Genomic DNA, 19,900 nt, shown 5'->3' with positions numbered 1-19,900 from the left:
ACGTAAAATGAATTTTAGTGTACCAAAAACAACATGGAAGCATGGCACAGAAGATTGGAAAATTTAATAGGGATTGTTCATGTCAGTGTATATTGACCCATAGAAGAATTTCAGAAAGAACAGCACCACATAGAAAATGAATATGAAACTATTCTCTGAGGAGAGCCATATCCTAAAAGAAAAAAATAAGGAGATATTTATTTTAATTCAAGCCTTCAAAATATGGTTAATGATCATGAAAGTTGGCCAGCTTTTATGGACTATCTCCATGTAATCCCCCATAATCTATAACTGTAACACATTTTTTCATATGCCAATTTTTTTCTTCTTTTCTTTTTTTTAGTTTTTCTTTTTTAAAAACTTTTAGGTTCAAGGGTACATGTGCAGGTTTGTTATATAAGTAAACTTGTGTCATGGGGGTTTGTTGTACAGATAATTTTGTTACCCAGGTACTAAGCCTAGTATAAATAGTTTTTCTGCTCCTCCCCTTCCTCCCACTATCCACCCTCAGGTAGGCCCCAGTGTCTATTGTTCCCCTCTTTCTGCCCATGTGTTTTCATAACTTAGCTCTCACTTACAAGTGAGAATATGGAATGTTTGGTTTTCTGTTCCTGTGTTAGTTTGCTAAGGATAATGGCTTTTAGCTCCATCCATGTTCCTGCAATAGACAGGATCTCATTCTTTTTAATGGCTGCAGTGTATTTCATGGTGCATATATACACCACATTTTAATGTTAGTTTTTTTAAAAAACTTTTAAATTGTCAGTATTTTCTTTTTTAAAAAACAATTCATTATGCTATGTATTTCATCTTTGCATTACTTTCAATACTGGAGGTATAGTTGTGTGAAGACTTGTAGGGAGTTCTAATGCATTTTGTGTATTTTTCTGCAAATGTGACTCCATGAAAGTGCATTATTGCAAGTTGACTTTGTGTATAAGCATTGTGCATATATGTAGAAATGCTTAAACATTTTCAGTAAAAGAAGAGATGTCCTTTTTCTACATTTGCATTTGTGAAAGATAACATTTCTCAAGATCTTGGTACTTCGGGCAACTAGTGTGGTGGTGATGCAGTGGTGACCCATCCCAATTTTTGATTGATCTTGTTAAAAGACTTATGTTGTTTGTCACAATATTTCAGATGCTGTGGTTATAAAACTGAGTGCACAAAATTACCAATCATCATAATCTGTATTTATACATTTAGCTTTTTGACCTATTTCTTTATGAACACAGGCTATCTGCTTGTAACTGTTATACCCGTGTGACTGTTAGTATACCTGAGTGTTTATGCTTGGAAAAATATTTGTTATTATTGCCTGTTTTATTGCATAAAGTGACCTATAAATTGTTGTCAGGTTTTTATATGTTTCTCAAATAAATTCCCTTTTAAAAAGGCAAATAAATACTTTTCCAATAATGTTAAAAATTATTTTTTCCATAATCATATTTTCAGGATTTTGATCTTTCAGCATTGTGATTTTAGGATGTTAGACTTCAGGGATTTTCATCTTTTAAGATTTCAATATTTGGGATTATGATGTTTGGAACTGTTTGGGATATGACTAGCTCCCTTCGAAAATAAATAACTTGTTTTGATTTCACAGGCTCAAAACTGGACTTTGGATTTTTTTAGTTGATGCTAGAATGAGCTAAGACTTTTGAGATTATAGGGATGGAATGATGGTGTTTCTTATTGTGAGAAGGAAATTAGTTTTGGGAAACCAGAGGCAGAGTCCTGTGGTTTAAATATGGTCAGTCCCCACCCAAACTCATGTTGAGGTGTGATCCCCTACGCGGCAGTGTTGGGAGGTGTTGCCTTTTCGAGGTGAGGTCATCAGGAGAAGTTAATGCCTTTATCCTGGGAGTGAATTCTCACTCTCATGGGACTAGATTAGTTACTGGAAGACTGCTTGTTATAAAGTGAGGCTGCCTCTGGTGTTTACTCTCTTTGAACTCAGTTGCTTCTTCTGCTTCTCGGCTGTATTACAGTACAGCATGAGGCCCCCACCAGGAGCCAACTAGATGTGGCTACCCAATTGTGGATCTGCAAATCTCCAGCATAATGTGCTAAATAAACCTATTCCCTTTATTAATTACCCAGTATCAGCTATTTTGTTATAGCAACAGAAAACAGATTAAGACACTGTTGCATCTAGAAGATTACTGTATGTGTAGGTACCTGGTGAAATTTAGAGGATAATTGGTGTTGCAAGATTGACTTATTTAAATCATGAATAACTTTATAAACTAAATATTAAACTCCCTTCACAAATAAAACACTAAGGATTTCAGAAATTATGCAACTTGCCCAAAGTTGCACAGCTTATAGTAAGTGGTAGAGCTTGATTTGAATGCAGAGACTCTGATGACAGAGAATGGAGATGTGAGTTCCATGTGATACTATGGGAAGGGAAGTGTTGGCAACAGCTCTGTAACTTGCTCTCCACTCCTCAGGGATGTAAGAGGCACTCTTGACTTTGACTAGGCCTCCTTGTAAACACTGTAATGTCAATTCTTAGCATGGAGATATTCAGGGAACTTGAAATCTAACAATATTTTAAGCAGGATATATTTGGCATAGCTAGGTTACTTATTATAAATAAAACTGGAATTATGACCTTATGGGATACAGCTGGTTGAAGAACAAAAGTTAGTCATGTTTCAATCTGAGTAAATAATGAAGTACAGACACCAAGAAGCTCAAATCAGAACATCTTTCTTTTCTTTAAGTTGTACTACACACATCATTAGATCTCATCTGTTACTCTGAAACCAAAGACGTCTTAGGGCAGAAAGAATAACTCTCTTTTGAAGCTAGATCTGGTGGCTTAGATCCCTTTGAGAGCCCAGTGCTTTGATGCTGCATTCATAGGCACACAGACCTACTGTTGGCTTGTATCCTCCTCTAATCATTAGCAGATTTTTATGTTGGTTAAAGTTATGACTTATGTGAGTGTGCAGTGACTATTCAGTGCTTTGTGATTCTGCATACAGCTTCTTAGCATTAGATAGAAAGGGAAGCAAGGATTTAATTCAGTTCAGAGAGATGCTTCTTATGAATCAAAAACTGTAAGCCCCCATAATCTGCATCATGGAAATAAAAGCCTATTGAAGCAAATTTGAAAATAGTTAAAATGGTAAAGTTTATGTTATGTATATCTTACCACAATTTTTATGAAAAGCAAATGGTTAGTGGCACAGCAGGTGGTTCTGACTGGCCATGTGTGTATAGCAGGGGGAGGGCACACTCATGTGACCTCTCCTTGCATGTATTACTCCACACTACATGACTGGTGGTGGTGGCTCAGCTAGGCTTTCTGTTGAACACTTTCTTCTTTATTGATCTAGAAGCTGAAACAGCAGGAGCATTTAATCTTTTAACCCTTCACTAGAGGTAAGCTTACATACTCCTGTTTTCTGTTTCTTTATTTTTGCTTTTAGAGACAGGATCTTGCTTTGTCACCTAGGCTGGAATGCAGTGGTACATTAAGCTCAACGCAGTCTTGAAATTCTGCACTCAAACAATCCTCCTGCCTTAGCCCCCCGAGGAGCTAGGACTACAGGTAGCAGCCGCTGGACTTGGCGAATTGAAAAAGTAATAATAATAATTAAAGACAGAGCCTTGCTATGTTGCCCAGGCTGGTCTTGAACTCCTGGCCTAGAGTGATCCTTCCTCCCCAGCTTTCCTTTTCTGTTTATTAGTGGTACAAAAATGTGTATCAAAATTTTAACCTGCAATATAAAAAAGTGAAATCAAATTTTTATTTTACAATTTATTTTTAGAGTTGTCTCTTGCTTAGCTGAAAGTACCTTAAAAATATTGGAGAGACACATACCTCCAGACACTTAATGTATTTTCTTCTTTGTCCCATGAAGTCTAGGACTAAAAAGCATAAATTTAGCTATAGATCTTTAAGCTTAATCCAGAAGATTGATTACCAGGTCAGGGTTTTTGTAACTGGGAGCAGAGAACTTTTTCTTGGACCTAATATGTCGAGCTAGATGGAACATGTCTTATTTTTTCTTCACTGAGGACGAACTGATGGTAATATCTTAGATGAGAACTGGGAGTAGGAATGATGGTAAAATGTGGAAACAAGAGCATAAGGACCCTTTAGTGCTAAAAATAAACGAACAGGTCCAGAAAACATAGAGCTAGCTTTGAATTAAGAGCTTAATTCATGAGCTAAACCAAATAAATAATATACTTATGAGAACTACATAGCTATAACCTGTCTAATCTCTATGGAGTTTATAATTGGTGGTCCAAATGAGAAAATGTTGATATTCCACAGGCGAGCACAAAATTAGATTTTATTAAACAGAAGACTACTAGAGGGAAATCGTATGCAGAATGTAATTTAAAATGTAATCTTTCAGATGATCTGAAGTTTAGTTCACTTTTACAATATAAATGCAAAGGAAAAACTTGATCAAATGCTTTTTAAATCATGGCAGTTTTATTACAAAATTGTTGGTATAGGATAATAGCTTTCTATAGCTTCTGCATGTAGAAGCTTAAGATGATATTGTGTAAAACGTTTATTTATTTATTTATTTATTTATTTGTTTATTTTTTGAGACGGAGTCTTGCTCTTGCTGCCCAGGCTAGAGTGCAATGGCATGATCTCAGCTCAGTGCAACCTCTGCCTCCTGGGTTCAAGCGATTCTCCTGCCTCAGCCTCTGGAGTAGCTGGGATTACAGGCACCCGCCACCATGCCTGACTAATTTTTGCAGTTTTAGTAAAGACGGGGTTTCGCCATGTTGGCCAAGCTGGTCTTGAACTCCTGACCTCGTGATCTGCCTGCCTGAGACTCCCAAAGTGCTGAGATTACAGGCATGAGCCATTGCGCCCAGACTCTTTTTTTCTTTTTTTTTTTAAAGAGGCAAGATCTCGCTGTCTCACCCAGGCTAGCATGCAGTGGCATGATCATAGCTCACTGCAGCCTCAACCTCCTGGGCTCAAGCGATCCTCCTGCCTTAGCTTCCCAAATAGAGGGACTTTAGGTGTGCACCACCATGCCCAGCTAATTTTAATTTTATTATTATTATTATTATTATTTTTAGAGATGGGATCTTCCTATGTTGCCCAAGCTGGTTTTAGACTCCTGGTCTCAAGCAATCTTCCTGCCTCAGCCTCCAAAAGTGCTGGGATTACAGATGTGAGCCACCACACCAGGCCTATCTTTTAAATAATTGGAAACATTAGGTAGTTTGCCTCTCTTGATTATCAAGCTACTTTTACACCATGATATCAGGTCCAGAAGGCTTTACATTGCAATATACACATGCACTGCAATGCATTTATTAATTGTATGTAGCCATAGTACCTGCCTTTGAATAGCTGGGTGACTAATGATGGTTGTGGCCCATAGGTATGGTAGTATTGCCCTAACAGGGCTTCTCTCACACAGGAAGCATTTCTACTGTTATAATGCCGAGCATTGTTGTAACACCAAGGCTATTTTAAATCTGTGCTTTGGCAGTAGTAATAGTTTCTGTGAATACATTCCTAAAGATATTTTGTGATAAAAGGAATATTGTAAAGCCAAAAATGTCAGGAGTTACAACCCTAGAAGATTAGTATGTAATTCAGTTACAAAGTCAATCAACCATAAGTCATAAATCCCTAAGAAAACAAGCTTAATTAGTTTGTGTGCATGTCTCATGAAACTACTTGTCAGGGAACTTAATTAATTTTATTAAAAAACAACAACAAAATGAAGCTTAGATTAGAGGCAATAAAAAATCCCTGTGACATTTGGCTACTAATACTCATTTGTTGACATGTATGACAGAGGATATTATATTTCAGATTACATATTGCTAACTCATGGTTAATGTTACAGAACCCCTTTGTCCTTTGTGTGTAGCAATCTTGCTTCATGCTTTGCAAACTCAACTCAATGAAAGTAAAATTCTCCTTTAGATATTATTCTTTCAAATATAGTTGATCATTTAAGAACATGAACTATACTTTAACCAAGCTCTCTTGAGACAATATATAATTCTAGAAGACTTTTTTTTCTTCACTAACTCAAAGCTAAGCTACAATTCTATTCTCTGATTCTGTTCATACTACCGATTTTGTGCTAATGTGTCACTGTTGGTCATAATTTATTCTACAATAGATTTTAATCTTGGTAAAATAAAAATTGTTTAAAAAGAAAAAAATATAAATACAACTTTGAATTTTTATGAAAAAGTTCCCCACATGCTACTTATTTCAAAAGGGTTCAATTGCATGATCACAATTTTAATATCTCGTAAGTTATTTCAGCAATTTTTATTCCATAATTAAAATTTAATTAAAACATTATTCATTTATTTCTGACTAACCATTTAAACATGAGAGAAAGGTGCATTTATTGCATTTTGGATATGTTAATAAGGTCAGAAATCTAAAAGTTAGGGCAAACTAAGCAGACCCTAAAAATAGAGGTTTTGGTCATTTCCTCTAATTGGTGGGGAAAATACTATTTTTGTATGAAGTTCTAAATTCTATTATAAATTGCATTCTATACTTAAACCCTTATATTTCTCACCAACATTTAGAAACTTCAGTATTATAGGTCCAAAGAGGAGGCAAAGTAGAAATAATTTCTTTTTTTTTTTGAGACGGAGTCTCACTCTGTCACCCAGACTGCAGTGCAGTGGCGCGATCTTGGCTCACTGCAACCTCTGCCGCCTGGGTTCAAGCGATTCTCCTGAGTAGCTGGGATTACAGGCGCCCACCACCACACCCGGCTAATTTTTTTATTTTTAGTAGAGACGGGGTTTCATCATCTTGGCCAGGTTGGGCTTGAACTCTGGACCTCATGATCCACCCACCTTGGCCTCCCAAAGTGCTGGGATTACAGGCGTGAGCCACCATGCCCATCCATAGAGAAAAAATATTAACAGAGTCAACTGTCAACAGAGACACGCAGGCAAAGATGTAAAGGGCAGGGCATTTATGAAAAAAAATTATTAAGATCAGCAAAATCTATATGCATAAAATTATCTTTAGATAATTTAATAACTACTAATTGGAACATATGAAATTGCTTCTTTCTGCAAATAAAAAATTGTTGAATATTGGAAACTTCAAGTGTTTCAGCTTAAGAATTGTGTAGCAAATTGTATATATTTTTATCAAGAGAAAATTAGGTATCAAATTGTATGAATTTTCATCGAGACAATTCTTTTTGTCAATCAAATATTTATCTATATATTAGAAACTATTTTTTGGCTGGTTAGGAAATCCTTAATCTTTATAATTTTTCTGAACTGAAACAAGAAATATATTCTCAACATGACAGGCAGGGATGACTCATTTGAAATATATCAGATCATGTTACTCCTCTATTCAAATCCTCCCTGTGACTGGGCTAGCCATTTACTCAGACTGAAAGCTGATGCCCTTAAAATAGTTTATGAACCTCTTCATGGCCTGTCTGTTCTACTTGTTACCTTTCTGATTTCATCTGCTACCACTCTCTTTTTTACTTTCATTGCTCTACTCACACTGACATTGCTACTTACATGCCAGACCCTGTGTGGTGCACTCAGAGACTTTACACTGGCTATTCCCTCCACCTAGAATGTTATTTCTTGACATATGTGAGTGAATTATATCCTTACTTCCTCCAGGAGTCTACCCATCATGAAGATAAGTATTTCTCTGAACACCTGGTATTAAATAGCATTATCATGACCCCTGAATTTATTTTATTGCTTGTCACTTAGATTTTTTTATTCTATTACACTCACATCCATTTTATGTAATACATACTTACTTGTTTATTTGATGATTGATTGTCTTAATTCACTACAGTGTAATCTTTCTAAGGGCAGGGTTTTTGTTTTATTTGCGTCTATAGCCTAAGATCTTTGAATGGGGCTTAGCATATAGCTGGTACTCTGAATAAACAAATGAAATGTGACTAAGTTGAAAGATGATATTTAAATATAGAAAGTTTATTCTGCAGGAGAGGACTTGGAGATCAAAGTCTTAAGCTTTGTGGCAAATATCTAAGAATCTAGGTTCAAAAGTTTTTCCCTAAAATCTTTCAATTTTGAAGTTAATTTTTAAAATAACTTACTTTGCAGAGCCACAGCAGGCACTCTCAGTAAAGAGAAGTTTATGTGAATAAATTGGTATTAAGAATGCATGCCTTTAAATCCTCAACTGACAGTAATTTGATCTAGATTGTCCGGAACTTTGGTGTCAGAAAACCAACAATGATGGTATCTTATAGTATCTTTAAAGAAAAAATAAAGAATTTTGTATTGAGAGAAAATGACTGGCTCCAATGCAAGATTAAGAAGACAAAGGGGATTCTTTACAATCTTCTCTAGAGATATTTATTCATTCAACTAATATTTGAGTGCCTGCCACATGTGAAGCACAATTTTAAGTGTCATGGAGTTTTGAATAGGCCAAAATTCTTGCTTGAAGTTTTTGTTGAAACAAATGAATTAGTTAAAAAAAAATAAAGAAAATAATTTTAGATGGCGTTATGAAGAAAATAAAAGAGGATATATACTAGATTCTGATAGGATGATTAGGAAAGACCTCACTTCCCTAACCAAATGCTAGAGTAAACACCAGGAATTTATCTGGAGGAATGCTTGACAGGCAGGGAACAAGATATACAAAGGCATTAGGAGGAAAAAGACTTAAGTGTGCACAAGAACAAGTGGAAGCTGACAGGGTTGGGAGCAAAGGGGACAAGTGAGTAATGGAGATGAGATTAAAGATCTGGACTATAGAGGGCTTTGTCAGTCATGGGAAGAAGGTTTGGTTTATGTCAAGTGCCATTTGAAGATTTTAAGCAGGCAAGTTATATGATTCGTTTTTTTGTTTGTTTTTTGTTTTGAGACGGAGTCTTGCTCTGTCGCCCAGGCTGGAGTGCAGTGGCGCGATCTGGGCTCACTGCAAGTTCCACCTCCTGGGTTCACACCATTCTCCTGCCTCAGCCTCCCGAGTAGCTGGGACTACAGGCGCCCACCACCGCGCCTGGCTAATTTTTTGTATTTTTAGTAGAGACAGAGTTTCACCGTGTTAGCCAGGATAGTCTCGATCTCCTGACCTCGTGATCCGCCTGCCTCAGCTTCCCAAAGTGTTGGGATTACAGGCGTGAGCCACCGCACCTGGCCACATGATTCGTTTTTAAATGGGTTCCTGAGCTACTATGTGGGGATTGTAATCTTTTGGCCGTATTTCTTCAAGTACTTCTTGAATACGAAAAGATTTTACTGATATTAACATATTTGGATGATGTCATTAGAATGCTTGTATGTCCCTAAATACTAAAAGAGATTTTACATTGCAGTTTCATAATTACTTCATACGGTTTTGTTTTCCATTGTAATTTTAAATTACCTGTTCTTACCCTTCAAAACTCTCTACTTTAGCCGGTCCATTCCTTCTCTCTCTCTGACTTAATTATTCCATTTAAGAATTTACTGAATCAAAAATAATTATTTCTATGGTTTAAATATTTGTCCCCTCCCAAACTCATGTTGAAATTTAGTCCCCAATGTGGCAATATTGAGAGGTAGGGCTGTTAAGAGGTGATTGGGACAATTGGATTAATCCATTCATGGATTTATTTATTAATGAGTTATTGTGGGAGTGAGTAGCATTAGTGGCTTTAGCCCCTTCATCATGTGATGCCCTGTGCTGCCTTGAGAATTTGCAGAAGGTCTCCATTAGCAAGAAGACCCTCACCAGACGCAGTCCCTCAACTTTAGACTTCTCAGCCTCCATAACTGTAGGAAATAAATTTGTTTTCTTTATAAATTACCCAGTTTCAGGTATTCTGTTATAAGCAACAGAAAACATGCTAAGACAATCATAATTGGAAAGTCTTAGCTGTGAGAACATGAGATTGTTATAAAACCAGAATTTCTCCAGAATCACTACCAATCTCATATCTATGTCAAAATGTATAAAACAATTTTTCTCCTTGTTTACCTCGTTTATCTGTTGCTTTCTTCATTCCATGTGTATTGATTTCCTGTGGCTGCTGTAATGATCACAGATTCAATGTCTTAAACAACAGAAGCGTATTCATTCACAATTCTAGAAGCCAGACATCCAAAATCAGTATTACTGGGCCAAAACCAAGATTTCAACAGGGCCACATTCTCTCCAGAGGCTCTAGGGGAGAATCCAACGTTTCTTCTTCCAAATGCTGGTAGTTCCAGCATTCCTTGGCTCTGGCCACATCACTCAAGTTATCTAGAAGAGCATATTCAAGTATTTCTGGACTGCATCTTTGTATCACCTTCTCTGTGTATGTTAACTCTCCTAATGTCGTCTACATAAAGACACATGTGATTGCATTTAGATTCCAAAATAATCTCCTCATCTCAACATCCTTAATCACATCTGTGAAGACCATTATTTACCACATAAGGTAACATCCACAGGGCTCAGGTGTTAGAATATGGATCTTCTGAGAAGCCACTTTTTAATCCACTAGAATGTATCTAACACATCAATGTATTTCTAATTTTTTTTGTCTTATATAAGTTGTTGTGTTTATCATTTTGTGTTCACTTAAAATAATATTTTTCTATAATTTTAATATTTTTGACATGGAAAGAAAAAAAATTTGAAAGACAGACTCCATAGTATTATTTCATTCACATAAAATCAGGGGTTATCAGTAATAGTCATATTGAGAAATTTGACTCTCTGGTAGGAAGTGAATTCTCTTTGTTGGTATTTGATAAAGCGTCTCAGTGGTAACTTGTTTTCTGACATTTGTGCCCCTTTATCTTCCCAGATGTCACCAGTTGCTAGTATATCCCAACTTCCCTATTCTTGCTTGAAAGTTGATTCCATTGTTACTACTAGGGGCCCAGGGTGAAGTTACAACACATCAGCTGCTGCAGAGTTCACTTATTCTATCTAGTCCTCTCCCACTCTGGTCACCACTCCCTAGAGGTGTGGATCATTCTTAGTGCTGATGTTACCCATCTGCAGTAGTATTATTCCACGCATATCCTAGGCTGCAATTTCTTCCCTTAAGTAGATATCACCTCCTTTTTATCATTCAGTGAGTCCAAAACTTAACTCTTTGTTCATGAGTCAAGATTAAATGTATTTTGTAACATGTTATTTTTCTTAATTTGCTACAGGAAAGGCAATATTTTCAGTCCACCATCTTTTCTTTTTCTGTTTTTTGTTTGTTTGTTTGTTTGAGACGGAGTCTTGCTCTGTCACCCAAGCTGGAGTACAGTGGCGTGATCTCGGCTCACTGCAACCTCTGCCTCCTGGGTTCCAGGGATTCTCCTGCCTCAGCCTCCAGAGTAGCTGGGATTACAGGCACCCACAACCACGCCCAGATAATTTCTGTATTTTTAGTAGAGACAGGGTTTCACCATGTTAGCTAGGCTGGTGTCGAACTCCTGACCTCAGTCAGTCCGCCCGCCTTGGCCTCCCAAAGTGCTGGGATTACAGGCGCGAACCACCGTGCCTGGCCTCAGCCCACAATCTTTTCAAAAATGCATTATAGCCTTACAAAGTACCAAGCACACGGTCACGTTACAGTACTTCTTTTCTAACATGATTATACAATTTATAACTTCATAAGGTCATTAACATGAGAGAAATAGAAGAATTCTGAAATATTTGGGGGTATCATAAAAGAGTCCACACTGGAGGAAACATTTGGGATGGATCTTAAAAAATGAGACAGAGAAAGTGAGAAAAGCCTTTACAGGAATAGCTAAGAATATGTGTCAAGATAAAAAAATGTGTTAAAAGGCTCTGCATTCTGTGAAAGGTGAGACATTTAATGTCTTTTTAACACAGACAGAGGTAAAATAAGGGAAGTTTCAGCTTAGGAAATAAAATGAGAAAATTGTATAAATTAACTTTTTCAGTAATTCAGCAAACAAATATGTATCAAATACCTGTTATAATCCAGACAGTTATTTTGCACTGGCTGCTGCATTTGCACATTTATATCAATGAATCAAGGAGTTTGAAATTTATCATACGGAAAGAAGGGGAATAAAATATATTTTTAATAATGGAGATGAAATTATTCAATCTGGTTTCTAGAAACTAGCCTCAATGGCAATCTGAAAAATGGTTTGAAATAAGAAGAAGCTGGTGGTATAAACAGGGAGAGGCAAGTGCAGTCTGCTCAGAGCTGGTAGAGTCTGAGCAAACATTCTGTTAATGGGAATAAAAAGTGAAGATTATTCTTTAAAAATATTTGGTGAGAAATAATTTTATTTCAATTATTTATAAAAATTTGCTCAGATGTAGGAGTAGGTGTGGCTTAATGATAGAACAAATCTCAAGTATCCACATTAGTTATATGAATGAAATGGGACTCCATTTATCTGTACTATATAAAAATGTGTCTGAGAAGCAATTTTGATACTATGATAGAGAAAGTTCTAAAATGGCTCCCAAGAAATCTCATCTCTATTGTACATGCCCTGCATAATACAGGGCAGAGTGAATAGGATGGATTTAATTTCTGTAATTAGTTTATGTCATTTGGCACAGTTGACTTTGACATAGGGAGGTTATTCAGGTGGATCTGACCTAATCACATGAGCCCTTTCAAAACAGCTTCTGCTGATTGGTCACAGAAGAGGAAGTCTGAGATTCTAAGCATGAGAAGTATTCACTGTTTTAAAGATGGAGAAGGCTATGTGACAAGGTGGTAGGCAGCTTGTAGGACATGAGAGTTGCTCCTGGCTAGCAGCCAGATAGAAAAAAATAAATTCAGTCATGAAGCTATAAGGAACTAAATATTCCATCAACAAAATTAGCTTGAAAGTGGATTTTTCCCTAGTCTTCAAAGACCTCAGCCCAACTAATGTCATAATATCAACCTTGTGATAATCTTAGCAGACAGCCAATTATGCTGTACTAGACTTCTAACAAATAAAAGTTAATAAATGGGTGTAGTTTTATGCTGCTAATTTTGTGGCATTTTGATGCACACCAGTAGAAAACTAATAGAGATACACAACAGTACAAAGAATAAAATTAAGTATGTAAAACAATAAATTTGAGGACGAATGAGAAAATCCTATGCATTTACAGAAACTTAATTTGAAATCTTAATGAAATTGAATTATTTCCTTTAAAAATCTGTAATGCAATATCTGGTATAAAATATAGAAAACAAGACCAATAACTGTAGAAGAAGCTGAACATATTAACAAACTGCTATTCTTACAGAAAGTAGAGAACAGATTTGTTTTTTGATTATATTTTAAAACTTTTATTTTTTTCTGTATGTTATGTATTAAACATCTATATAGAAAATGGCATTATTCTTAATCCATTCTCTGATGCACACACGGTAATGATAATACAACTTCTTTCTTAAAATAAATCACACACCTTTTGCATTTACATTATTAAAAATATTATACATGAATGCAATTTTATGTGTGGACTAGATGTTTAAATATAAAACACTAACATTAAAAATTAAAATAGATAAAAATTACATTAAATTATTTACAAACAAGCATACATTTAGGATATGTATAAGATAATTCTACTTCTTTTCTTTAACTTTTATTTTAGATTCAGGTGTACATGTGCATATTTGTTATACAGATAAACTGTATGTCACAGGGGTTCAGTATAGTGCCCAATAGGTAATTTTTCAATCCACACCCTCCTCCCACCCTCCACTCTCAAGTATGCCCTGAGGCATATTGTCTATTGTTGTCTTCTTTTTGTCCAATTGTACTCAATGTTTATCTTTCACTTTTGAGTAAGAGCATGCATATATGGTTTTCTGCTCCTGTGTTAATTCACAGGAGGATATGATTAGGATAGGATAATTCTAGGATAATGGCCTCTATCTCCAACCGTATTACTACCGCAAAGAACATGATCTCAATCTTTTTTATGAGTGCATAGTATTCCATGTTGTATATGTGTTACATTTTCTTTATCTAGTCTACCATTGATTAGCATTTAGGTTGATTCCATGTCTTTGCTATTGTGAATAGTGCTGTGATGAACATATATGTGCATATGTCTTTATGATAAAATGATTTATATTCCTTCAGGTATATATCCAATAATGGGATTGCTGGGTTGAATGGTAATTCTGTTTAAATTCCTTGAGAAATTGTCACACTGCTTTCCACAATGGCTGAACTAATTTATGTTCCCACCAGCATTGTATAAGCACCCCCTTTTCTTGGTAACTTTGCCAGTATCTGTTAATTTTTGGCTTTTTAATGATAGTCTCTCGACTAGTTCGAGATAGTATCTCATTATGGTGTTGATATGCATTTCTCTAATGATCAGTGATGTTGAGCATTTTTTCATATGCTTGTTGGCTGTGTGTATGTCTTCTTTTGAAAGTGTCTGTTCATGTCCTTTGCGCACGTTTTTATGGGGTTGTTTGTATTTTGCTTGTTACGTTGTTTACATTCCTTATAGATTCTGAATATTAAATCTTGGTCAGATGCATAGTTTGCAAACATTTTCTCCCATTTAGTAAGTTGTCTTTTTACTCTGCTGATAGTTTCTTTTGCTGTGCAGAAGCTCTTTAGTTTAATGAGGTCCCTTTTGTCCATTTTTGCTTTTGTTGCAATTGCTTTTGGATCTTTGTCACATGAACAACTGGAAAATATATGAATGAATCAATGAAATCAATGAAAATTTTATAGTATAAATAGTAACTTATAGTTCTGATGATACTATTGCACATACTATCATCTCTGAATATAAAGTATGAGAAGATGCTCCTGAAAACAAATAAAGATTTGTTTTTTTCAGATGAGAAGATTTTAGGTGTAAATTATAAAGCTATTGAAATTACAAAATGTTTTAAAGTTTGATGTGTAGGATGCCGGTAAATTTGTGATTGACTTAAAGAAACAATGTTTTCTCTTATAGACTACTATGGTGAAAAGTCTATTTCAAAAGATTAGTGTAAGAACTCAATAGTACTTTTATCACAAAGTCAACATAGATGAAATATTTTAAATGTCTGTTGTCATTTAATGAGTATCTATCATAAAAAAATATAACATTGCTAAATAAAATATTGAAAAAAAATATTTTTGAAGTCATTTTTGGGACTCATCAAGAACATTATTTTTACTTTTACATATTTAATTTAGATGAAGATAATTTTGTTAGATAAACTATGAACATTTTGGACTGGACTCACTGGGGATATCAAACTCTTTAATCAAACATGTTTTTGGCAAATCATATGCTAGATTTAGATATCTTATTTTTCTAACATATTTAAATCAATTTCTCTATAAGTAAACTAATGTTTCTAAGACCTTATATTTTTCCATAAGTACATTTTTGGTAGCTATGATGCCAAACATTATGGGGCAACTTGATTGGGCTAGAGAATGCCCAGATAGCTGTTAAAACATTACTTCTATGTGCATATATGACTGAATTCTGGGCAAATAAATAGATTGAGCAAAGAAGATTACACTCACTAATATAGGTGGCCATTATCCTATCTGTTGAGGATATGAAGAGACAAAAGAAGGGGGAATTTTCTCTCTGCTTAAGCTAGGACATCATCTTCATCTGCCTTTGGACATTGACTCTCCTGGTTCTCAGACCTTCAAGCATAGACCAGGACTTTCACAATTAGCTCCCTTGGTTCTCTGGCCTTCAGGTTTGGACTAGAATTATATCCCTGGCTTCCTTGGGCCTCCAGCTAGCAGATGGCAGATTATGAGATTTTTCAGCCTCTTTAATCACATGAGCCAAAACCTCATAATAAATATCTTTCTTTGTATCTCTCTATGTATTCTATCGGTTTTGTTTCTCTGGAGAACTTTGACTAATACAGACTTAGTATTGGTAGTGGGGTTCTAGGAGAGCAGAGTTTTAAGAATGAGTTTCCTGAATTGGTTCTTGGGTTTCTGGAATTGGCTCTCCAATATAATTATATTTAAAGATGCTAATGATTCTATTTCCAGTAGTAAAGACCACTGATGGTCCGTGGTGTGTAATGTTTATAGAGATAACCAAAATATTTTCATTTGATACTCCTAATCAGCCACTTTCAAGAACCAAGGAGCTAAATGATTATACAATATTTTCAAACATAATAAACAAAAAGCAATACCACATTCCAATAGGAATTGTAATGATTAGTGCCATGATGAAGGACTTAAAAGATGCAGAGTTGGTGATTCCCACCACATTCTCGTTCAACTAGCCTGTTTGGCCTGTGCAGAAGACAGATGGATCTTGGAGAATGACAGTGGATTATGTAAGCTTAACCAGGTGGTGACTCCAATTCCTGCTACTGCTGTACTAGATATGAATTCATTGCTCAAGCAAATTAATACATCCACTGGTAGCTGGTATACAGCTATTGATTTATAAAATACTTATTTAGTTCACAGGAATCTTTTCTTTTCACAAGATATCACATTAGTCTGTTACATTGGTGACATTATGCTGACTGAATCTAGTGGGCTAGAAGTATCAACTACTACAGACTGTACTGATATTTTCCAGCATGTTAGAGGCTGGAAAATTAATTCAACAAAAATTCAGAAGCATTATACCTTAGTGAAATTTCCAGGAGTACAGTAGAGTGGGGCATATAGAAATAATCCTTCTAAGGTACAGAATAAGTTGTTGAATTTGGCCCTGCGTACAACCAAGAAAGAAACACAATGCCTCATGGGCCTCTTTATATTTTTGAGGCAACATATTCTGCATTTGGATGTGTTACTCGGGCTCATTTATCAAGTGATCTAAAAAGCTGCTAAATAGGCCCAAAAAGATAAAAGGCTCTGAAATAAGTTGAGCCTGCTCTACAAGTTGCTCTGCCATTTGGGTCATATGATCCAGTAGATCTAGTGGTGCTTAAAGTGTCAGTGACAGGTAAGAATGACTTTTAAAGACTTTGGCAGGCTTCTATAGGTGAACTGTAGCACAAGCCTTCAGGATTTTGAAGCAAGGCCCTGTCATTATTCACAGATCACGACTTTCCTTTTGAGAAACAGCTGTGGACTGCTACTGGGCCCTGTTAGAAACTGAACACTTGCCTATAGGCCACCATGTTACAATATAACCTGAGCTACTCATCATGAACTGGAGTTTACGACACACCACTTTATAAATATGGCTGTGCGCAGCAGCACTCCATAAAGTGGAACTAGTATATATGTGATTGGGCCCCAGCACATCCTGAAGTCACAAGAAAGTTACATAAAGAAGTTGCCCAAATGTCCATGGTCTCCTCTCCTTCTACACTGCCCTCTGTCTCCCAGCCTGTAACTACAGCCTCATGTAACTACAGATCATGGGAAATTCCCTATGATCACTTGACAAAGAAAGAGAAGACTCAAGTCTAGTTTACAGATGATTTAGCACAATATGCAGACAACACCCCAAATTGGACAGCTACAGCTCTGCAGCCTCTCTCTTGGATATCCCTGAAGGAAAGTAGTAAAGGGAAACCCTCACAGTGGGAAGAACTTTGGTCACTGCACCTGGTCATGCCATTTGTCTGGAAGGAGAAGTAGCTAGATATGTAATAATACACAACTCATGGGCTATACCTAATGGTTTGGCGGGATGGTCAGGAACTTGGAAGAAACATAATTGGAAAAATGGTGCCAAAGAAATTTGAAAAAGAGATATGCGGGTAGACCTCTCTAAATGGACAAAAATGCATGCAGATATTTGTTCTATGTGAAGGCTCACCAAAGGGTAACATCAGGAGAGTAAGATTTTAATAAGTAGTGAATAGGATGACCTATTCTGTGGATACCAGGTCAATTTATTTCTCCAGCCACCCCGTCACCACCTCATGGGTTCATAAACAGAAGTGAACATGTTGGCAGCGATGGAAGTTATACATGGGCTCAGCAACATGGACTTCCACTTACAAAGGCTGACCTGGCTATGGCCACTGCTCAGTGTCCAGTTTGCCAACAGCAGAGACCCGCATTGAGACTCTTATGTGCCATCATTACCCAGGATAATCAGCCAGCTACTGGGTGGCAGGTTAACTACACTGGACTGCCTCCGTCATGGAAGGGGCAGTGTTTTGTCCTTGCTGAAACAGACATTTACTCTCGATACAGATTTGCCTTCTCTGCTCACAATGCTTCTGTCAAAACTACCATTCGTAAACTTATAGAATGCCTTATCTACTATTATGATATTTCACAAAACATTGCTTCTAATAAAAAAATCTCTCTTCACAACCGAAGCAGTGATAGAATGGTGGAATGGCCTTTTGAAGACTCGGTTACAGTGCCAGCTAGTTGGCGATCCCTTTCAGGACTGAGCCAAGGTTCTCCAGAAGGCAATCTAAACTCTGAGTCAATGCCTATACATTGTGTTGTTTCACTGATAGCCAGGATTCACAAATCCAGAAATCAAAAGGTGGAAATAGGAGTGAGACCACTCACTGTTCACTACCTCTAGTTAGTTGGTTACTTCAGTAACCCACTATCAAATTTTTACAACTTGTTCCTGTGACTTTCTGGTCTGCTGGCCTAGAGGTTTTAGTTCCAGAGGGAGGATGCTTCCAGCAGGAAACACAACAATAAACCCATTGAACTGGAAGTTAAGACTACCACCTGGCCACTTTGGATTCCTTGTGTCTCTGAATCAACAGTCAAAGATGGTAATTACTGTGTCAATGGGGGGTGACTGACCTGTAGAAGTAGAGAGATACTATTTTCAGATAAGATCAAAAGAAAGTGTCTCCATTTTTATTTTGATGGAATTTTCTGAACAACTTTGCTGTCCAGAATTAATGAATTTTTCACTGAAGTTTAGATAAATTTTAGAAAAATAAATAAGGAAGATATTCAGAAAATATATACTTACTAATGTTCAGAAGTACATCTTTAATTCCAATAGAATACTTTTTAGGGGTCATATCAAATGGACAAAGCTAACTTCTTAAAATAACACAATTTTAGAACCATTTGAAGCTGGGTGCAGTGGCTAATGTTTATAATCCTAGCAATTTGGGAGGCCGACGGGGGAAGATTGCTTGAGCCCAGGAGCTCACGACCAGCCTAGGCAACATGGAGAGATCTTGTCTCTACAAAACAAAATTTAAAAACTGGCTGAGCATGGTGGTGCACGCCTCTGGTCCCAGCTAATCAGGAGGCTCAGGGAGGAGGATTGCTTGAACCCTGGAGGTTCAAGCTGTAGTGAGCCATGCTCAGTGCACTCCAACCTAGGCAACAGAGCTGTTTCAGACCCTGAGACAAAAAAAAAAAAAAAAAAAAAAAAAAAAGAGATTAGAACCATTAGGGATCTTAGCAATCAATTTGTTTAACTCACTAAGTCCTCTCATTTTTTCAGATATAGGACTTCGACATTATGTGAATAGTGTCAGTCCGAGAGTAGAATCTGTCTCACTGCACCAGAACATAAAGAGTTGCATGTATTTTTTAAATGTTATGAATACATACCAGTATTAACATCCCAAATATATGAAAATCTGTCCTCAAAAATTGTCACTTATTATGTATTAATATTCTAATTGTTTTATTTTATCCAGAAGAGTTTAGGAGAAGAATTTAACCTGGATGTATGCTTGATAATAAAGAGCTGTCCTTTGGAGACATTGTTATATTTTGCTGTGTTAAAAATATTGAATGATTGAAAAAATAAATAACCCCACTAGCATCATGGAAAACTCTTGTGACTTTTGTGACTGATGCGGTGTTGAATTGACTATGTGTTTTATTTGAGATTTGTTAAACTGCTAGTGTTATTGTCTGAATCTTCAGACTTACTACTCAAATGCAATGGTTACCTTTTATGGCAATTAGACTAAATTATTTCAAATCTATCCAGACCTGAGAATAATTAAGTGTGAAGTATCGCTTTTGCATACTGCATGGTATTACATACTAAGAGTCACAAACAATTTTTTCTATA

The sequence above is a fragment of the Pan paniscus genome, chromosome 10 (assembly GCF_029289425.2).
Source record: "Pan paniscus chromosome 10, NHGRI_mPanPan1-v2.0_pri, whole genome shotgun sequence".
Taxonomy (NCBI): domain Eukaryota; kingdom Metazoa; phylum Chordata; class Mammalia; order Primates; family Hominidae; genus Pan; species Pan paniscus.
This window is presented reverse-complemented; position numbering follows the sequence as displayed.